Below are 13214 nucleotides of genomic sequence, written 5' to 3'. Positions count from 1 at the left end.
GTTCCAACCTGCCAAAACCTGACCAATCAAGTAACTGCTCTTTCCTTGTCTCTACCTTACTTTCTAACCTATCACAATCCACCTCTTAACCTTGTAAATCCCAACTCCCTATGGAAATTTTCTCCCCCCCCCCCATCCCTATCATACCAACCATCAATTTTACTTTACAATGACTAGCTCAGTTAATGTTATCTCATACCAGATATACCTGCTGTCTTCCTTATATCCATATATTCAGAAAAAATGTGCTAATGTAATGTTATGAGAAGACCCTTGTCCATATACATATCTTTCGAATGAGATTACAAAGGATATCACAAATGCTAAATCAATAACAAAAGAGAAGGAAAAACATGTAGAAAAAAGACCTCAGATATGCTTCATGGGTCAAAAAACTCCATGAAAAATATATATAGAATATTGTATTTCAGATTCTATCCAACTCTTAAATATAAAGAATTCATCTTTTTCTTCAAGATATATTAAAATATGCTGTTATTGTTATTATTACTATTATCCAAACATCTCCTCCTGGTATATGTTCCAAGACCTAGGTTGTTTCATATTTTGTGAAAATGTTCTCATTCATACAGATAATCAAAATCAAGAAAGCATAAATGTTTAAACTTAGCTGGAGGGCAAATGTCTGATAGCTGCTGCCACTGTTATACCATCTTGACCACTCTGAGTCCCAGTGTCAAACAGACATTTCTTTCTATTCTATGGTCCCGACGTGCCACGTTTCGATCCTGCTTCAGGAAACCAATTATAAAACTTTCAATCTCTTTAAAGTGGAAAAGTGGGCTTTGATCTCTTATAAAGCTGTAAGATTTCAAAAACCGGAACACTTCCTCATTTTATTGAAGAAGTTTTTCTATTTCCCTGTTTGTGTTTTGACTATATAAATTAAAGGACAGGGATACTGTATAATATAAATAACTCCTCTTGTCAGGCAGGTAGTTTGTGTTCTTAATTCTTAAAATTTGTGTATTATAGAATGTTCATATACCCATTTTTCTATCATTAATGGACACATACTGCAATGACCATATTTGGAATGTCCTCCAGGGTTAACGCTTAACATCTCTTGCTCTGATCGTAACATATTTGGACATAAGATGTCATTCAGATTGCTCCAACTCCTCTCTCAGGAACACCTCTGTTAGATCAAACATATGCAAACCAGCTATATGTGCATAAGGTTATCTGCATATAATCCAGGCACAGGAACAGAGCATGATGGTTGAAAAAGACAATACAGCCTAATCTGCCCACCCAAATCAAATGGTCATTCTTTAGATATCCTTCTTCTTCCTCGAGAGATCACCTGAACTTTTCCAGTTCATTCTTAAAATCAGATACTGTCTTGACCCCACCATTTCTTCTGGAAAGCTGTTCCATGCTCCCACCACACTTTCTGTAAAGAAATATTTCCTTAAATTAATCATGAATTTATATTCTTCAGCCCCATCTTAAGATCCTTCCCCCCCCCCCCCCCTCCAGAGCTTGTTCAGAAAAGCCTCCTTCTTGTGCATTTATATACATGTATTTGAGGTATGTGGGGGTTTTGGATCTTAAAGTTTGTCCCCATATGCTTTATGATAAAGATTGCTGTCTAGTTTAGAAAAGGCAATTTCTACTTGTAACAGACTATTATCTATGCAAATACCTTCTACAATAACACCCTAAGAATCTATTTGACACGTCTACATTTTCACTTTTCATCTGATTTATAAATACACACATGGAGGGTGATTCTGTGACAGGATGCTCACTACAGAAACTCGTTATGGTTATTACCTTAAGCCTATTCTATTAAGAAAAGTAGCTGCCTCTTATTTTGTAGATGAATGCTTAATTGAGTTGCTCCTATCGGCTTGAAGTTAAGTATTGTTTTAATCAGGTATCTTGTTTAGTTTTGGTGCTAAAATATCTTCTTACCTGATCTGTCACCATGGCTTAAAAGTTGGCTAAAAGAGATACAGCTTTTAAAGTGCAATCATCATCCAAACGATCTAAGAAGAAATTCAACACGCCAGAAAAAAAATGCCCTCCTGCCAGACTCATCGATTCCCAATGATTCCAAAGACTCAATAGTAGCTGATATACAAATGTTAGAGGATATGTTAAAACAAAATATTTCAGTCACAGCAGAAATTAAAGCTGATCTTTGTGAATTTTTGCTGCAGTTTTCACGTTGTAATGCTCAATTAGATTTGCTGGAGGAGTGTATGGAGGCCCATGATTCTCAGGCTTTAGGGGTGCAGGAATGCTTAGCTAAATAGGATGTATTGTAATCAGATCTACCAAATTTGTCTTACCGGATGCACAGTAATAACGTCCATCCACTTGGTATTCCAGAAAATGTTGAAGGTAGAAACTTGGTAGATTTTTTTGCAAAATACCATCCCTCAAATTGTAGGAATTGATTTTTATCCATCATTACAAATTGAAAGAGCTCACAGGGCACCTTCAAGGCTTGTGAAAGGTTCCACTTAACCGAGGCCCACTGTTATGAAGTTACTTAGGTATAACCAAGCCTTGCAAATACTTCAGTCTGCCAAATCTGTGAAGTCACTGTTATTTCAGGGTATGAAGATTTTGTTTACACTGGATCTAGCCAAGACTACAGCCTGCATTCATAAAAGTTTTCTTAAAATGAGACCCATGTTAAAATCATTTGGTGCTCAATATGGATGGTATTAGCCAGCAAAATTGAAAGTAACTTACCATAATATCACCAGAACTTTTGATAATCCTGAAGCATGCTATTCTTTCTAGCTGATATATAGCTTTTTGGATCTGGATGAGCCAATAACAACATTATTGCTCTCCTCTTGGAACCCAGGGGTCCTTTTACTAAGGCGTGCTAGCCGATTTAGCATACGCTAAATATTAGGGTCGCTAAATGCTAACATGTCCATAGAATATAATGGACACGTTAGGGTTTAGTGCGCATTAAATCAGCTAGCGCACCTTTGTAAAAAAGGGGGCCAGAGATCCCAATTCTTAATACACTCATAATATTGCTTATTATTTTACCTGTTATTGTTTATATTTTTTATCACAAATGATAATGTGGAATTTTTTTTCAGTTCTTTATTGTGTTTTTGTGCTTATTACAGTTTTCACATAGTTCATATTTAACATTTTTATGGCTTTGTCTCTGAATGTGCAAGGTATTAATAACGTTGTCAAAAGGAAGACAATTTTCCTCTATCTTAAACATCTGAGATTGTATATAGGTTTTATACAAGAGTCTCATATCTTAGATTTGGAGGCAGAAAAGCTCATTTATAATTATTTTGATCAATGCTTTGCTGCTTTATCTTATGGAAAAATGAATGGAGTTCTCATATAAAGAAAAATATGGGAAGGGGTAAAACGCGGACCTCACGGACCTTACGGACCTCACGGATCTAAAACTGCACGTCCTTAAAAATCCGAGATCCGCGCCACTTTTGAGGTCCGTGCCACTTTTAGTCTCTGACTCTGAACTCTGACGGATCCTAGAATAGGGAGGGAAAAGCATTAGGATCCGTCAGAGTGAAATTGTCATAGAGCTCTGTCAGAGCCAGAGACTAAAAGTGGCACGGACCTCAAAAGTGGCGCGGACCTCGGATTTTTAAGGACGTGCGGTTTTAGATCGGTGAGGCCCGTGAGGTCCGCGTTTTACCCCTTCCCGAAAAATATTGGTTTTCTGTGTTCTTCTCATGTTTCTGACCAAAGGGGTTGATGAACTTATATTAAAGACACTTATATGGGTAATATGGATTGATTGATTTTATGTATTATTTATTTATTTAGTTTTGCTATTTTTGCTTATAATCTCTGTGGTTTGGAATGTGATTCTACTAATATGGGTAAACCATTAAAGTTGTTAAATGTTTATGCATCAAACTCAGATGATCCTTCATTTTTTCATCTATTCTGGCTTCTCTCATTGCTTCTCAGAAGTTCTGATCGGGCATGATTTTAATTTTCCTTTGGGATCTATTTTTGGATAGAACCTCTCTACCTGTCGTCCTGCAAAGCTTCAAATTTGTTCTGCCTTTTCCTCACTCATGCAAGAATATTGGTGGACTGATGTGTAGCATCTATTACATCCTTCTGGAAAGAACTTTACTTTTTATTCATCACCACTTCATACCTACTCTAAACTCAATTATTTTTTTGGGGTATAAAAGACATTGTACCTTGATTGCACTCGTCTAAAATCCATGATATAACTGTATCAGATCACACTGCTGTCTCCTGTTTCATTAATTGGTCAACTTTTCAGCCAAGGAAGCTATCTTGGAGGTTGAATACAATCTTATTAATGAAAGACTCATTTTTCACTAGGATTTGTTCTCTCTCTGAAGACTTTTTCTTGTACACCACCACTCCATCCTTATGTAACCATTTGGGAATCCTACAAAGCCTGACTTCGAGGTGAAGTTATTAGTTTTATGCACATCAAAAGAAGAAGTATAGGGTTGAACTACTTCAGCTTTATGAGGCTTATAATAAGCAATCTCTCTCAATAACACCAGTTTAAATACCAGTACAACAATATTCTTAGTTGATCTGATAACGCTATTCTTTTTAAGCAAAGTTCAGTATACTGTGCTTCTGTTAACAAAAGAGGAAATACATAGCCTCGTATTTCAAAGGATGGCACACTAAGTACAGAATAACTTCATTTCTGGTTCATTAACCTCTGGTTCATTAACTTTTGAAAATTCTCTGTTTATTTAAGGATTATTATCAAGAACTACTGTATCTAAATTTACTTACTTACCTTAAGTATTTATACAGTATACCACTTATGGCTTAAGTGGTTTACATTCAGGTACTCAAGTACTTTCCCTATTTGTCCTGATGGGCTCACAATCTATCTAATATACCTGGGGCAGTGGAGGATTAAGTGACTTGCCCAGGGTCATAAGAAGCAGCGTGGGTTTGTGTTCCAATATATTTATTAGTTTTATAAGAACATTAAATAAAATACATATATTGAGTATACAAATTCTTATGCTGGAACATACAGGCCCTGATTCTCCAAAAGTGCGTCCCGATTTTAGGCAGCTGTAGACGTCCTACAGCTGTCTAATCAGCCAATCGGGATGCACGTTTTAAAAAAAAAAATGCTCCCCAGGCAGGCCGCCCGGGAGAGGCGTCCTATACTAAACGCCGATTCTGTAACCGGCGTCTTTAGAGAATCGGGTTAAATTAGACGCGGCCGCTATACTTATGGCAGCAAGGGATCTCCCTGCTGCAATATGTATAGCGGCCGCGGTTGTTGCGGCCGCCTGTCCCATCACCGACAGGAGAATGCCTAACTCCTCCTGTTGGAACCCCGAGCCCCCTCCCCCCCAAACTCGTAATCACCGACAGGAGGATGCCCAACTCCTCCTGTCGGAACCCCAGACCCCCCCCCCCCCCCCAAACTCGTAATCGCCGACAGGAGGATGCCCAACTCCTCCTGTCGGAACCTCGGAACCCCCTCCCCCCCCAAACTCGTAATCGCCGACAGGAGGATGCCCAACTCCTCCTGTCGGAACCCCGGAACCCCCTCCCCCCCCAAACTCGTAATCGCCAACAGGAGGATGCCCAACTCCTCCTGTCAGAACCCCGGAACCCCCTCCCCCCAAACTCGTAATCGCCGACTGGAGGATGCCCAACTCCTCCTGCCGGAAAGCCCAACGACCCCCCGCCCCAACTAATCTCCCTCCCCCAACTAACCTTTCAATGTTGGTCAGCTGGACGGGTCTTGCTGCCGTCCAGCCGACGGGTCTGCCTCGTGGAAATGAGATGGCACGCCCCTTCCCGGCCCATCCCCGCTAAATCTAAGGCCTGATTGGCCCAGGCTAGGCACCTTGGCCAATCAGGCCTTAGGATTAGTGGGGATGGGCGGGACCCGCTATGCCTAAGGCCTGATTGGTCCAGGCTTCTACAGCCTGGGCCAATCAGGCCTTAGATTTAACGGGGATGGGCCGGGAAGGGGCGTGCCGTCTCATTTCCACGAGGCAGACCCGTCGGCTGGACGGCAGCAAGACCCGTCCAGCTGACCAACATTGAAAGGTTAGTTGGGGGAGGGAGATTAGTTGGGGCGGGGGGTCGTTGGGCTTTCCGGAAGGAGGAGTTGGGCATCCTCCTGTCGGCGATTACGAGTTTGGGGGGGAGGGGGTTCCGGGGTTCCGACAGGAGGAGTTGGGCATCCCAACAGGAATTTGTGGTCTTCTCTGTATCTAAAGCCATGGCCACTAAGGTCGTATTAGTGTTGTTGGCGTGATCAATGATATGTGTAAATAGTCTAGTGTTATCAGATGCGAGACGCCCTGTCATAAATCCATTTTGTGCTTGCGAGATGATACTGGGAAGTCTTGCCGCAATGACTTTAGCGAAAATCTATGCATCAATGTTAATGAGTGAGAGAGGTCGATAGTTCAGTATCTTCATCTTGTCCTTATTGGGTTTAGGCAGCACTATTATTGTGGCTTCAGTAAATGAACCACCGATCTCCCCAGACTCAATGAGGTAAGTGTAGAAGGACAGTAGGCAGGGAAGCAGTAAGTCCTGAAATGACTGATAGAATTCTGTCGTTAATCCATCAGGTCCAGGCGCTTTAGCCATCGCCATAGAGTCAAGCGCTGATTTTAACTCTGAGCAGGTGATGGAGTTGTTCAAGGTGGTGTTTTCTGTCTCAGTCAGGATGGGATGAGGTAAGTTGTTCAGGAATCCATCAACATCCACTCCTAGATCCACATCAGAAATATAAAGATGTTGGTAGTACATTTGAAACTGATGTAATATATCTGCAGGTGCAGTCAATAAATTGTCGTCGCCGTCTCTAATAGCAGAGATATTGGTTTTGTCTCGTCTACCTTTTAGATAAGTGGCTAATCAATGACCACAGGTGTTAGTCTCCATGTAATAGTTGGCTGATTGTGAAAGGATTTGATCAGAAACCGATTTACTACGAATGACATTATATTTGTATTTGGCTGCCTGCAGCTGGCGTAATATGTTCATGTCAGAAGTATTTTTGCTGTGTAAAGTTTCAAAGTGTTTTATTTCTTGCTCCAGGGAGCGTAACTCTTCATTGAGTTTCTTTCTTTTGTGGGTAGCTAAGGAGATGATAATTCCTCTTATATATGTTTTAAAAGCATCCCAAAGATTTCTCCAATTCGTGTCCTCAGGCTTGTTAATGTCAAAATAGTCAAGTATGGCTTTTTTGATAGATGATTTGAAGTCAGCATCTTGTAGTAGACTATTATTGAACCTCCACAGGGTACGAGAAGGAGGTCTGCCAATTCTGGTCAGGTTTAATAGCACTGGGGCATGATCGAAAATGGTTATTCCTGGTATAGTTGAGGAATATATGTGTTCCACGAGTGACTGAGTAACTAAAAAATAATCAATGCGGGAGTATGAATTATGCGGATTGGAGACGAAGGTATATTCACGATCCATCTGATGCAGTAATCTCCAGGGGTCTGTGAGATGGAACTATCAGTTCCTGCAGCTGAAACCACATTTTAGATTTTTTAAAAGTGCAAGAAGATTGTCTATCAGTGTCAGGATTACAGACAAGATTAAAATCACCACCTAATATACAGGGAATATCTTTAAGTTTATACAGTTGTTCTGCGACAGTGGCATAGAAATTCAAATCATCAACATTAGGACCATAAATATTCATTATCAGCATAGTATATCCCCCAATATCTAGAATCACTAAAGCCCATCTGCCCATATTATCATGTGACTGAGAAACAATAGTAATATCCGTGCGTTTTCTGATAAAAGTCAATACCCCATTTTTTCTATCCAACGCGGGAGAAGAGACACTAGGAAAAGCCCATGATATAGACAATCTATCAGAGTCATAAGCATTTAGATGTGTCTCTTGTAATAATACAATGTCAGAATGCAATTCAATGATGTATGTCAGTATTTTCTTCTTTTTAATACTATTATTTAGGCCTTTGACATTAAAAGTAACACATGTTAATGGCATAGCAATGAATGGTGTGAGACTGCTAACAGGGCCACGACAGAAGGAAAAAAGAAGATATACAGAAAAAGCAAATGGCAAAAAAGCACAGCTATGCATCCTGATTGACATCCTATAATGATAACAACATGAAACCAGAACATAGTTAACAACATATGATGTGAATCACGGGTCAGTGAGACCACCGGTGGTGCGTTCCCAGAGCGCACAGCGTGAGCAAGGAAGAGACCTTTTATTCATCAAGCAACAACATGACTAATGTGGATTAGTGTCAAATAGTAATAAGCACTGTAAAAGTAGTGTTGAAAAAATAAAGAGAAAGGTATGATGCTTAAATGAGACCCAAGAAGAAATACTTATCAGGTGTTGTCAATACGAGATGGTGACAGCTTCTCTAGATAGTCAGCAAGGTCCATGAGTCTGTTGAAATCCTTAGTGCAGTTGTTGTAAGTGACCCTCATCTTCGCAGGATATTACATCCCAAATTTAGCACCCAGAGATTTAAGCTTCATGCGATATTCCAGAAGAAGCTTACGGTTTTTAGCCGTTTGCTTGCTGAGATCGGGTACAAACATCATGATATAGACAATCTATCAGAGTCATGAGCATTTAGATGTGTCCCTTCAAATTTTATTGGTGAGTTTAAGCTGGCCTTTTGCATAATATCAAGAACTTGTGCGTATCGCAGTAGCCGGATCACAACAGCTCTGGGGTACTTATCGTTGAGATTTTGCTGAGCCGGCACCCTGTGAGACCTCTCGATCTCAAACGGATGAGAGGACTCGAGACCCAACAATTTGGGGAGCGTAGTCTCAAGGAACCTGATCATATCACGACCTTCCCGTGCCTCCGGTAGGCCTAAGATCCGGAAATTACTCCGACGCGAGCGATTGTTCGCATCCTCAAGATCAAGTTCCAGACGCTCGATTCTTTTTACTTGTCGCTGTAAGGTAGTAATATTTTCGGCGTTGATTTTAATTTTGGTTTCAGCTGTCTCCGTTCGTTGGTTTAGGCCAGTAAGTTGAGAGTTCAGATTTGATATCCACCATTAGAGAGCGCATGGCGCGCATTTCCTCCAGGATGTTGCAGGCCGTGTCGTCATCCACCTTCGGAGCCGATTTAGCTGGTGATACAGGGTCCGTATTGTGCCGCTTCCCAGTTTTAACAGTAGCCATGACAGTATTTCAAGCGCAGAGATTAAGTTCTGCTTCGTAGGGTTTGATGAATTTGAGGCTGTAGTACGTATCACGCTGGAGCACAGGGATCAAGCGTCCATATCGTGCGGTGCTCACTAGCGCCCCCGAAGCAGTGAGGGTTTGAACCCACAACCTCAAAGTGCTGAGGCTGTAGCTCCAACTACTGTGCCACACTCTCCTCCATCTGAACCTACTCCTTTAGAAAAGGACATATTTCTTTTTTGGACTCTGTGGTGTTACCAAAGTTGTCTTCCTCATCTGGAGATTTATTAAATCAGCATATTATGGTAGAATGTATGTATTTATTTATTCAATTTTCTATTCAGTTCTCCCAGGGGATCTCATAATGGTTTACATGAATTTATTCAGGTACTCAAACATAATTCCCTGACTGTCCTGGTGGCTCCCAGTCTATCTAATGTACCTGGGGCAATGGGGGAGCAGGTGACCCTCCCAGGGTCGCAAGGAGCAGTGTGGGCCTGTAAGCACAACTTCAGGGTGTCTAGGTTGTGGTTCCAATCACGGTGCTGCATTCTCAGACATAGTATGGTAACAGGTAGCATGGTAAACTTAGGCAAGATGCCAAAACATAGCTAACAGCATGGTAAAACATAATATGGTAAAACCACGAAATGGTGAGACATAGCATGGTGAGTACAGTTCGGCAAAACAGCATGGCAAATAGTTATACAAAGCATGGTTAATATAGTATGATATGACTTGGCAAAGTGGTAAGGCAAACGTGCATGACAAACATAGCATGGAGGACATGGAACAGCAAACATTGTGCGGCAACCATGGCATGAGAGATTGTAGTAAGGCAGACAGTGTGGTATGCACAGTATGGTAAATATGGCATATAGTATGGTATAGGAGGACAGTGGTGTACAGTATGACATAGTGTGGTAGAACCATTGTATGATAGAATGTGGTAAGTCAGACACAAGACAGAGCTCATCAGTTTGTGAGACTCAAGATAGTGAAGCATTTGGAGCCCTTTGCCAGAGGGTACAGAGGATTTAGATTGGCACAGGATCAGGGGAAGAGGTGTGTTTTTATAGCTTTCCTGAAGTTCAGTAGGCCTTCTAATGATCCTATGCTGGTAGGTAGTTTGTTCCAGAGGTGCGGTAGGTAGTGTGAGTAAGATCTTTTTCGGGCACTCTCAAGGTGGAGGGCGCGTCCTGAGGGTACATGCGAGCGAAGCAGTCAATTTGGCTCATAGAGTGGAAGTTTGGAGGCCATATAGGCCGATACCATAAAATCACTAGCCTCCTCCAAAGCACTTGAATCAGATGGAATTCCTGCAGAATTTTTTAAGGTTTTCACAGACCTTCTTTCTCCAAAATTGCATTTATACTTTGCTGATCTCTTAACATATCCAACTGCACTAGGTAGATTTTTAGAAGCTCAGCTTGCAGTGTTACCTAGACCTGACAGAGATTCTCAACTTGTTAAGAACTATCATTCAATTTCATTATTGAATTCAGACCACAAGATTTATGCAAAGCTATTAGTTAATAGATTAACTAAAGTTATATGGCCCTTTATACGTCAAGATCAAGTTGGGTTTCTAAAAGGTCAGTATGGATCAGACAATACCAGACTTTTTTTGTCATCTACTTCATTTCACCCGGTCAAATAATCATCCATATCATGCTGTTTCTATTGATGCAGAAAAAGTATTTGACCAGGTGGAATGGAAGTATCTTTTTTGTGTGCTCAAAAAGTTTTCCAATTTTTTTATATTCATATGGTTCATATTCACTACACAGCTCCTTTATCTAGGATTATGGCTACTTTTGAGTTGGCTGATCATTTTATATTGTATAGAGGAACTAGGCAGGGTTGTCCTTTGTCCCCATTGTTATTTAATTTAGCTCTTGAACTCCTTTTAGGTGCAATTGGACAAAATCCTCATATTAATGGTATTTTTGTTGCAAATTCAGAATATCAGCTTTCTGCTTATGCAGATGATGTTATAATTTATCTTTCTAATCCCTCTTCTTCTTTGCTGGATTTGTCTCATCACATGTTTTCTTAGCTTTCAGGTGTAAAGTAAACTGAGACAAAACAGAGTTATTTCCCTTAAATGATGAATTTACTATAGCTGATTATCCTTTCACTTGGATCTTTGTAACTATTGAACATTTGGGTGTTTATTTTGATAAGGATCTCCTCTCCTTTATAATTAATATGACCAATATTATTGATAAAGTCAAGACTGCTGTTGTCCCATGGACACCTGTCCATTTGTCATGATGATTGTTCCAAAATTGCTATACCTTTTCAATATGTTTCCTATACCATTTTTGTCTTCATTTTAAGTGATATCGGAAAGGCTTATGTCTAACTTTTTATGGGCTGTTAAAACCCCAAGATTATTTTTATCCAAACTGAAAGCTTCCAGACTATCAAGTGGAGTAAATTTTCTATTGATTTATCATAAGGCATATATACTTAAGCAAGGTGTAGTTTGGCTGAAAATTAATGGATAGGACTAAGATAGAGCCATCTGTTTTCCCTTCCTCTCCCTTAGAGATCATATGTACTTGCCCCAAGCTTGTTTGAATTCAGATACAGTCTTCATCTCCACCACCTCCAGCAGAAGGCCATTCTGCAAATTCACTACTTTTTCCGTGAAGAAGTTGCTCATGAATCTGTCTCCTTTCACCGTCATCCTGTGCCCTTCACGCCAGAGCTTTCTTTCAATTGAAAGAGAGATATCTCCTCTGCATTTATGCCACAGAGGTATTTAAATGTCTCTGCCATATCTCCCCTTCCCATCTAGTACTTTCATGCAGTTGTGCACGCATTCTCGTACAAGTGCTAGCAGGGTGCCTTAGGGCTCCTTTCATCAAGCCATGCTAGTGGGGTTAATGTGTGCAACTTTTCATCACGCGCTAACCCCCGTGCTGGCTAAAAACTGCCGCCTGCACGGCTTGATAAAAGGAACCCTTAGTATTATTCTGCAAATACCTATTTAACTTACATAACGCATATTTCCAAGAGGGCCATACACAGGTTGGCACATGGGTGGAAAGAGGAAAACAATGTACATAATTGCATATGTAGTTGCTAGTTCTTACTTATGTAAAGCTGTGGACCACATTGTTTTGATGAATGTGTACGGTTTTGCAATTGCCACTATCCCTCTGCATGCCAGCAAAAAAGGAGGGGATATATAAAAAGCTTTTAAAAAATTTGGTCATTAAAAAACCAGATAAGTGAGAATATAGGAAGCAAGCACCAGTATGACAAACATACTTTATTGAAACACAACAGGACCAGTATAGCCACATTTCAGTAAATAAAAAATAAATTAAAAAAAACACATAAATAAATTGTAATGAATAATAAAATTGTAAAAAACATAAAACATGAATAAAATGCAATAACATTAAGCCATACAGATGACAAAAAAATAATGTAAAGGCAATATATTAAACCCCACCACCACCCCTTTTACAAAAGCATAGCGTGGTTTTTAGTGTCAGCTGCAGCAGTAACAGCTCCCTGATGCTCATAGGAATTCTATGAGTGTCGGAGCTGTTACCACCATGGCCAGCGCTAAAATCCATGCTATGCTTTTATAAAAGGAGGGGGGGGGGGAGAATCAATAAACTAAACAAATCTAAACCCAAATACATATAAACAAAAGATGTAAAGCTCAAAAATGAATTGGTAGACTGTGTTTTGAGTAAAAAGTCACTTGGTCATGAAAAAATATTGATATGCACGAGGAAACGTAGAAAATAAAGGTCAATCTGATTGAAAGGAATAAACACGGCACAAATCTGGCTTTTGTACACCTAAAAGAAAAGAAATATTACTTATTGTGTTATCCTAAAAATGAAATATGTTATGGTTGTTGATTAAAATAACATAATAAAACAAATATCTTAGATTGAGTCTGTGTTGTATTATGATGTCTCCTTATGATATTTCATTAGTCACTGCAGGTATGGTCATTCAATATGCCCCTGATGCAGCAATTTGCCAAAATGTAGCAGAGTTGG

General features: G+C 40.0%; 1 protein-coding gene across 1 annotated transcript in view; it reads left to right on the top strand.

Annotated features, from left to right (window-relative positions):
• LOC117357657 (synaptosomal-associated protein 25) overlaps positions 1-13214 on the top strand; it is a 98526-nt gene that overhangs the window by 41956 nt on the left and 43356 nt on the right. The window lies entirely within an intron of this gene.

The sequence above is a fragment of the Geotrypetes seraphini genome, chromosome 3 (genome assembly GCF_902459505.1).
Source record: "Geotrypetes seraphini chromosome 3, aGeoSer1.1, whole genome shotgun sequence".
NCBI lineage: Eukaryota > Metazoa > Chordata > Amphibia > Gymnophiona > Dermophiidae > Geotrypetes > Geotrypetes seraphini.
The sequence above is the reverse complement of the archived record's forward strand: the minus strand, read 5'-3'. Positions and strand labels throughout refer to the sequence as shown.